The sequence below is a fragment of the Octodon degus genome, unplaced genomic scaffold, assembly GCF_000260255.1.
Source record: "Octodon degus isolate 3935 unplaced genomic scaffold, OctDeg1.0 scaffold00159, whole genome shotgun sequence".
NCBI lineage: Eukaryota > Metazoa > Chordata > Mammalia > Rodentia > Octodontidae > Octodon > Octodon degus.
Genome location: NW_004524735.1, coordinates 3,049,373 through 3,056,098, shown reverse-complemented (window position 1 = coordinate 3,056,098; position 6,726 = coordinate 3,049,373). Strand labels below are relative to the sequence as shown.

The window sequence follows — 6,726 nt, the reverse complement described above, 5'->3', positions numbered from 1 at the left end:
TGATACCCTGTTCTGTGATACTATTTAATCCCTTCTCTCTCTCTCTCTCTCTCTCTCTCTCTCTCTCTCTCTCTCTCTCTCTCTTTTCAAATCCTTTCCTTTTCAATCCCACTTTCAGCCCATAGTGTCACTTTATTACTTGTTAATGAAATGGAAGCTATCATATAGAACAGTACATTTGACCCCAAACAAATTCTTCCACCCCATTTACATAGACACTGCTCTGCTCTTCCCTCACTTTGCAGCAAACATGCCGCTGCTGAAATCCAGCTCCTCTACACATGATCTATATCTCATTCTTTCTCACCTACTGGGATACAGGTAAGGACTCAACACCATTATTTCTCTACCTGTCACCCTTCTCTTCCATGTGCCATCATTCTTTCCTTCTCTTCTGAATCATTTGCAGTCATACCTGAGCCATCAACATCGATAAGCAAGATAAAAGACCCTGAATCTTGTGTGTTATGAGTTACTGAAATTTATTCTTTCCCAATTTTTCCATTAAGATTGTAACCCACATAACCTCACGATGGGACATGTTCTTGTTTTGGAATAGGGACACTGTAGATGTTATTAGTAAAGATGAGAAATAAGGTAACATTTTAATCTAACATGATTGGTCCCCCTATAGGAAGGAGACTTTGGACCACATCTACACAGATGCACACACACACACACACACATACCTGAACACTTTCAGGCACACACATACATACACATACACATACACATGAAGAATGATATGTGAAAATTTAATCAGAAATGAGTTCATTCTTCCTATAAAGGAGTGAATGTCAAATATTGCTAGTGAACCTCCAGAACCTGGGGAAGTACATGGTACATGTGCCACTGGAATAAGAACAATGGTCTGCTCAGGGGTGACTACTGTGTTTGTAGTCAGCTGGAGGTCATCTGGTGGTCAATAGACTTGAGGACATTGGTAGTATGACCCAGACACTGGCTGAGACATATGGGCTTCTTTCTTCATGGTTGTGCATTCATGTGCATCCTTGTTCATGCAGTGGTGGTCCCAATGGCCTGGGGTCTTCCTCATCTCATATCACAATATCTCACCTACTACTGACTAAAACAAAACACACAGCTGCACCCCAAGTCAGTGTGAAGGCTCAAGCATGAACTCCAAGAGAGAAAGAATTTATGATTGCTTTTGCAGGCTACCCCAATCTTCAGCCAGGACCCAAATGTTCTATATTCCACACATAAATATCCCATTCTCATTCTGACACCCACAAAATATCATGTCTTTATGGAATAAATCTTGAATATCAAGACCTCGTGATTCATATAATGTCTAGTACAGATTCTCCCCAGATGTAACTTGTCTTCATGCAAAGTTCTAGGAGTTAAAGTACACAATGTGTCTGATACCCACAAAGCTAAGCTTCAATGGTGGAAATAGAAATAGGTATCCCCTTTGCAAGATGGTAACATCTGTGCTCCATTACCACTTGGACTACACAGCACATAACAGGCCAAGTGCTTGCCTTTCTCTCCAGCAAGAGAACATTCTCCCAATCAGACCCGTATGTGTAAACATCATACTGTCTTATTAGTGTAAGAAGCTGAAAGAGTAAATAAAATCTGAAAGATGCAATAGATACTGTGAAAGAGAAAGAAACTGTTCAAAGCAAAGGACCAACTGGGATGGGAAAAAGAGGAAAAGAAAGAAAGAAAAAAAAAAAGAGAAAATTAAATATATACATATATACCCCAAAAAGCTTGGATAATTGTACTGCTGATTTCTGCTGGTCTATTGAAAGGAGCAGTTAATGCTTAAAATTTTGTCTGTCTCCTATTTAATTTGTTATAACTTTTCTGCCCAATTTTGCATGCATATATCAGGTAATCTGAACACCTAATTTGAAGGCAACAATGTGAAACATAGCACCCATTGCTGAATCCCTACTAGCTTGTTTAGTGAAATTATGCATTGTTTCAAGTTTTTCATATTTTAAAACTATGCTTTATTCCCATTAACAAGGAAAAAGTACGACTCACCTGGGTCCCACGGAGGGTCCCCCTGGGCTGTTGCTCCTCACAGCCTCTTCTGAGGGGTCCTCCAGCCTTGTGTGGCACAGCTCTGCATTTGAAACTCTGAGCTCTTCACTTTATTTCCCGAGAAGTCCTTTCCAGAAGGAAACAAAAACAGGTCCAGTGTCCATTTATTTTTCTTTTAGTGTAATTCCTCAGGCTTGAATTTGGGAGACCTGATTGTCTTTTCATTAAATAATTTCAGATATTCTTAACTCAAAATCACACTGATATACCTTCTAAAAACTCTGTGTGGTCTTTCTATGTATCTTGTGTTCATTCTGCGCCTCAAACAACAATCCGCACTTGTTTTTGTAACATCCCGTCTGTACTTTTGATATGTCAGGAACCTGCAATACAATATTATTCATGTTCTTTAGCCTTTTTTTTTCTAAGAATCACCTTAAGCACTGATAATATCATAGATATTTCAGAGATATTAACACAAGTTTTTTTTGGTAGTCACTTTTAATTGTGCCAGCCCTGATTTCGCTTATGGAATCATTCTCCAAGTGGAACCTTGTAGATGAGGGATACGTTTTTCCAGCCCAGGAGGTCATGACCTCTCTATATTTCTCTAAATTCTGGTTATAAACTAAACAGCTAATTCTCTAGTTAAGCTTCCTCTCTCAGCACAGGATCAGTAAAAAGCAAATGATTCTTTGAAAATTCTGTCTACGTGTAGCCTAGACAGCAGTTTCATCATGACTTCTTCTGACTTTGCTCTATGAGTTCCTGGCTCACTGAGTTTCCTCACACCCAATCAAGACAGCCAGTTCCATGTTCTTTCATAGCTCAACATTTCACTTACTCATCTCTGTATAATTTAGATTTCTGTTCAATAAACCACACCAAAACTCAGTGGCATTAAAAAGCATTGCTTAGATCAGAGGAGGTCAGGGCAAGCATGTGGCAGACAGAAGTAAGAAGATGACAGTAGAGTCATGAATTACTCAGGAGGAAATTAGGAAAGAGCCAGAGAAGCAATTTGACCATGAGAAGACATGTCCACTGCTGCCCCAGGTCTTCATCACCAACAATGGCTGGCACCACCATATGGATGAGTTCTCTTGCAGCAACGTCCTGTCCAGCGAGCTGCAGATCCTCACCTGGATGGATGCAACCTTGAAAGAACTAACTAGCTTAGTAAAAGAAGTCTACCCAGAAGCTAGAAAAAAGGGCACACATTTCAATTTTGCAATTGTTTTCATGGGTCTTAAAAGACCTGGCTATCAAGTTAAGGAGATTGGCAACACCATGTCTGGCAGAAAGGGGATGGATGATTCCATGACTCTGCAGTCACAGAAGTTCCAAGGAGGTGATTACTTGGACATAGTGATTTCCCCTCCAAATCAGGCACCACCTCCTTCAGGGTATATGAGACCATATTGTTTTATCTACTTCCTCTCAAATTTATTTTTCACCCAACTGTGTAAAATAAACTTACATACTTTTTCCTCTCCTGAAAAAATATAGCTAAGATAATTGTATTACTAATTTTCTATTGATTTATTGAGAGGAACAGTTAATACCTAATTGTTTGATCAATTTTGCATGTCTCTATTGTTATCTGAGCCACTTTGAAGATTACAGTATGCAATATAACAACCATTGTTAATTTCCTATAATCTTGTTTTGAAATTTTGTATATTTTTCTTCTCTTTAAATAAAAAAGTGGCCATAAAGAAAAAAAAAAGCATTGCTTAGCCCAAAGTTCTATAGAGATGTTAGATATTTCCAATCTGGATCAGCCTGATGACTCTCATGAACTTTTTTGCATGCTTTCTAGACTGTAAGTTTCTTGAAGATAAGAACTCCGCTCCCCATCACTGAACCTCTAGTTTCCAATGCGTTGTACTGATGTATCATATGCTCACTGAATTTTCCCTGAATAAAGAAATGAAAGGCAATGTACAGACCTAGTAGGTGGATGGAAATTTTGAACACACAGGTATTTGTCTATCCCCCAACTAGTTTCATATACCATGGGGTCAGAACTCAGAATCTGTGGGGCACTGGTAGACAATTCAAATGACTTAGAGCAGGTATGAAACAAACAAATCAACTCTGTAGGGAAACATAGTCCATAGGTCACTAGCTTGTATCAATAGATAAATTGTGAACTTTAGCTATGGTTCAAATATTTGATCTTGGGCCAGGGAGATAGCTCAGTAGAATAAGCACTTGCCTGGCAAGCTCAAGGTCCTGAGTTCAATCTGTGGTACGGAAAAAAAAAATCAAATATTTGATCTTTTATCCAAAGATCTTATTCTTTTTTTAAAAATGAGATTATTGCATTTTACACAACATGAGAGTTCTGAAGTAGCTTTCTTTGGATACAAGGGATTATAAGAGCAATCAATGATATCTGATATATTGATGGCTTCCTCCATTTAAGCTACCATGATAATGTTACTGGAATGCTGGGTTCATGTCCCATGGTGGTGAAAAACTAAGCCACAGATGGATGCAGGAGGGAGGCTGCAAGCAAATTTATTTTAAAAACATATGACAAGAAAGTAAAAGATACAATGCAAGAAATGAATCTCCCACTACCTAGGAGAGCGTTCTGAGTAGCATACCCCTTAGGTCTCTGCTTAGGAGTTTTTACAAGGTTAGCAGGGAGCGTGACCTGTTCTATCATAAACAGGACTGTATAAAGATATTTGCTAGGGTTCCTGCAGTGTCCATTCAGGGCTTTTGGACCAATAGCCTTCCTGGTAATGCACCAGGAAGGTCTGAGAAGCTGAGGTGGTGTAAGTTCCTTAGAGGTTGTAACTCAATAAATCTATTCTGGGGTTCCCCACTCCATTTTGGTGCTTCCACCTTGCTGCCTTATAAGTCTAGCTGTTGTCCCATTAATTCCAGTTATAAATAGCAGTCCCTCATTAAGGCATAGCTGCTGCCTTATGAAGTAAGTACATACTGTTCTCATTTTACAAATGTGGGAACTTGTTGATGAAACAGTGGACCAAAATCTGGCTATTAGTATTGGGAATTAAAGCCAAACTGATCCAAATTCAGAGCCTATGATCTCTTGGTTAAGTGCTAGATAATAGTCTCTTTAGTTATCTGTTCTAAACCATCACAGGCAATGTGTGACTTCTACATAGAGTATTCAGATCATTTTATGATTCCCCTAGTTTTACAGTATAAAGGAAACAGTCCATTTCATATGTGGATGTTAAATATTTTTGTGCATGATAGAAAATGTTCTTACAATATGCATGATTTTGAGTGAATAAATGCTAAGAAAGGATTTTTGCCATCACCTTCACCAATAATTTGGTATCACAAAAGCATCACAGTTTCAAGTACAAATTAAAAGTACTGTGATCAGTTTGTTCTTACTCTATTAGGTCTCTCCAATTAGCTATTCAAAATTGAAGTGGCTTCTTTTGTGAATGGCATTAACAAAGGAATTACTATCACAGAAATTCTTAAAAGGAAAAGAAAGTCTTAAAAGGATCACTTCCTTCTATAACTAAAGGGTTATAAATGAAAATCAGTATTCAAATTACTTACTTTTGGCACTATAAAATTGCTGTCAGAAGAGACTCAAGGACACCTCATGCTTACAACAAATGCCTTCAATCAAAAAGAAAATAGAACTACTACAAACACCTCATTAGCAGAGAAACATAGATATTCTACTGGACACTAAATAAAAGGATGAGTGGTGATGGGAATGAAAAGTGGACATGGAAATCAGAGAAAATCCAGACAAGGAGCACAAAACCAACAAAGAAGAACCAAGAATGGGTAAAGGGAAATGTTGACTGCATTGGCTAAAAATGTTGGCAAGAAAGAGTGGCCATTAAAAGAAAAGTATAACTTTAGGAAAAAATTTTCCAGGGCTTATGCCAGAGTCTATAATGAAACTATTACTGTCTATATAAACATATGCTCTGTAAAATAAATGTAGGGCGATTCAATATGAAGACCGGGTCATCACAGCTGAGATAGGCTCTCTTGCAGGGGATCTCATCGTGAGCTGTATTTCATTCCCAATATTGGCCCTCACTACCAGTCCCATGTTATTAGTTTTGAGATTTTATAGACTGCTTTTAGTAGATTCAATATTGCCAACGGATCCTTTTCCACTGAAATCCAACTGACAATAATTCCAGAAACTACAAACTCTAATTTATATATGATGCTTTATATGTGAGCTTTGAGAGTGAAAGACAGAAGCACCTAGTTTAGGGTTACTTTACTCATTCACACAAATACATGCTTCTTTAACAAAAAGAATACAAAATACTGATGAAAAGAAAACAGCATTACAAATGATATAAGATTTCACTAAACAAAGTAACAGGAATTCAATAATGGTTGCTATATTACATGATGCTATCTTCAAATAAATCAGTTGTTCCGATTATGAGACACAAATGTGCAAGATTTGTTTAAAGAAAAAATAAAACAGTAACAAAGAAGATTTAAGAAATTGAAAAGAGAAAAAAAATCAGCAGTTTGTAGGTCTTTCCTCAGTGCAGACTAAGTGTGGAGCAAGTCACGGCCATTGCTTGACCAATATGCTTTCTGTGAAAGTCTGAGAGAATGTTTTCTCTCCAGGTGACTCTCCTTAGGCACACTAAATTATCAATTACTTTCCTCATTGGCCCCATAATCTCCTTCAACAGAAAAGTTGGGACACCACTCAGTTAC

At 37.8% G+C, this 6,726-nt stretch overlaps 1 pseudogene; it reads left to right on the top strand.

Moving 5' to 3' along the window:
* Positions 1–250: 250 nt before the first annotated feature.
* On the top strand, positions 251–3,888 carry LOC105743732 (annotated as a pseudogene).
* Positions 3,889–6,726: the final 2,838 nt, after the last annotated feature.